The following is a 3144-nucleotide window of genomic DNA, read 5'->3' as shown; positions in this document are numbered from 1 at the left end:
CAGTAGACACATACTTCAAAGCCTATGTTTATACACTGTACATTATGTGACAACATTTCTCTATTATTTGTTTGTTGTTTAACGCCGCACTCAGCAATTTTCCAGCTATATGACGGCGGTCTGTAAATAATCGAGTCTGGACCAGACAATCCAGTGATTGATATCATGAGCATTGATCCACCCAATTGGGATCGATGACATGCATCAGCCAAGTCAGCGAGCCTGACCACCCGATCCCGTTAGTCGCCTTTTACGACAAGCACAGTCACCTTTTTCGGCAAGCATGGGTTGCTGAAGACCTATTCTACCCCGGAATCTTCACGGGTCAATTCGTGCAGGTATTCTTTGTGTTTGTAGTGTCATTTCGGTACCTTTTATTTTGCCTGACGATATTGATGGAAATACGCGTACCCATACCAGATACCACTGGTACTAAGTAAGGAATCGAATCTATCCTCCCAGACTGAAGCACCATGATTGAGTCACTGTAGACATACTATGAATTGCAAACTAAAATGATACAATTTATAAAAAAAAAAGCTAAGTGTTGTAGGGAAAGAAATTTAAGGCAATATTTCTGTACGCAGTCATTTATTCAACAACCGCAGCTGTTAAACACATTTTTCGAAACCATGTCACAATTCCAACTGACCGCAGACTGAAGGACAAGTATATCAATTTTCACATTACTCCAAATCATTATTCAAACAGTTTGGCTGACCATATCAACATTGACAACATATTGTGGTTGACCGACTGTCTTGACTGTACAAACTTGACTGACAGACCAATTGTCTTAATGTTCACTGGTTTAAAAAGTTGACTTTGATTGAATGACTGAGACTGGTACATTGACTGGTACAAGAAAATTTTGGTGCCTCAAATCCCCACAAAAGTCAAAGTTTGTCGATAACTGCAGCTATCAACTTCCAAACAAAACGTGGTTTCCAAAATAGTGGCCAAAATCCTAAACAGCACAAACCAAAACCGAGAAATTGAAACTTGGTGAAAAGTCTGGCACAAACCCAAACCCGGTAAATTCAAACTTGGTAAAACAGCCTTGAAATACAAAAAATGTTTCAATTCCCAACACTATGTATGTATATGTATACAACATACACCAACAATAGATTGTGCAACTGTCATAATGACACAATGTCAAGAATAGAATAAAACTATTTTGAAAACACTATTCGCTTTTAAGGTTTTATGATGATGATAATTTCGCTGCATGCTTGAAAAATAATGTAATGAAAAGCGACAAAACCTTTTTCATAATAATAAGAAATCTCTGTTGAAAACGGAAATAAAGTATCACACAAAGACATTAATTGACAGTGCTACATATACCGTGGGAGAGACTAATTAATAAAGATACGTGAATAATATTAATGATTGTAATGGTAAAAAAAATTATTTCCCTTTTCTATTAAATTAAATTATGATAGCTCATTTTGTTAAGGAGGTGTAAAATCGGGTTTTAAGAATGTCCTCAAATAATGTATTGCACATAACGACAGTATTATACAATATTAAATAATCATAATGGTTAGTTTCATTTCCTGGTTTTGAATGTTTTATTTCATTTTTTATCATGTGCCAATTTTATGTCAACCAGAATAAGAAGGGACATAATCACAGATTGGTGTGGTCAAATTACCATGTGGTTCAAGCGACATGCATATGGAAGTCATGCGAGGAATATTTTGTGAGGTCTAAAGTAATGGTAAGGCACATTTATTCACTCATTTGAAAACTCATGAATAGGAATTTGTTTGTAAATGCATCTTCTTAATTTCTACCAAACATGGTAACTTAATTCTTTATAATTTAGAAGCATGTGCAACCGACTTTTTGGCGGTAGGGTAGCCTAGTGGTTAAAGCATTCGCTCGTCACTCCGAAGACCCGGGTTCGATTCCCCACATGGGTACAATATGTGAAGCCCATTTCTGGTGTCCCCCGCCGTGAAATTGTTGGAATATTACTAAAAGCGGCGTAAAACCATACTCACTTACTCAATGCAACCGACAATGACCTAGAATGGAGGACGGGCTTGATGTGCAATCAAGCGTATAATATTGAAGGCCATCTCCTCGAACAGAGACCATATATGGAGACTCTCTAAACAATGTATATAAAGTCTCCGAATCCGCTGTACTTTCGTTTCAGTATTTGAAATTGAAAGAGAGGACTAAAGTTCACATTAACCTTATTTTACGCCGTTTTGGATGTTTTGAATACGATATTTGTATAAGTGAGTGAGTGAGTGAGTGAGGTTTTACACCGCTTTTAGCAATAATCCAGCAATATCACGACGGGGGACACCACAAATGGGCTTCACACAATGTATCCTTGTCGGGAATCGAGCCCGGGTCTTCGCTTTAACCACTATGCTACCCGACCGCCCCTTATTTGTATTAAAGGAGATGAACAGTATAGATATGGGATTACATCATTTATAAAGTATATTAAAACAAGTATCTGGAAAAAAAGTCTTATGTCAATACATGTAGTAATTGCTGTCATAGAAGTAAGAGTGCGACATACTTTTTAGTTTATAAATACACATTCACATAAACATATTATTAACATGACACCATTTTCGGTAGATTACTAGCGTTCGCCATGACATGACCACACAGTGACACCGATAAAAACGTTGACTTTTCGATCATTGACCTTATACATATACGTCATATCAATAGGGGCGGTCGGGTAGCCTAGTGGTTAAAGCGTTCGCTCGTCACGCCTAAGACCCTGGTTCGATTCCCGACATGGGTACAATGTGTGAAGCCCATTTCTTGTGTCCCCCGCCGTGATATTGCCGGAATATTGCTAAAAGCGGCGTAAAACCATACTCACTCACTCACTCACTCATATCAATATGAGCCAGTGGTTAGTCAAAATAGTATTGGCATCAGCAAGGAAAGCCAGGTAGATCTATCGCGTGAAGACAATCAATCAGATGTCAACACAGAAAGTCTATCGCACAGAATCTGGTATTGAACGATATCCTCAAATTACTAAAAAAAAGGGATGTTCATCAAGTAACACAAATCGTGAGATACTTAGTCTTTTGTAAAATGTTCCAGGTGTAGATTGACGCTTACATGTTCCATTGTCAAAAGATCATTCTGTTGTCT

This window comes from Haliotis rufescens, unplaced genomic scaffold (assembly GCF_023055435.1).
Source record: "Haliotis rufescens isolate VD_foot unplaced genomic scaffold, xgHalRufe1.0.p SCAF_68, whole genome shotgun sequence".
NCBI lineage: Eukaryota > Metazoa > Mollusca > Gastropoda > Lepetellida > Haliotidae > Haliotis > Haliotis rufescens.
This window is presented reverse-complemented; position numbering follows the sequence as displayed.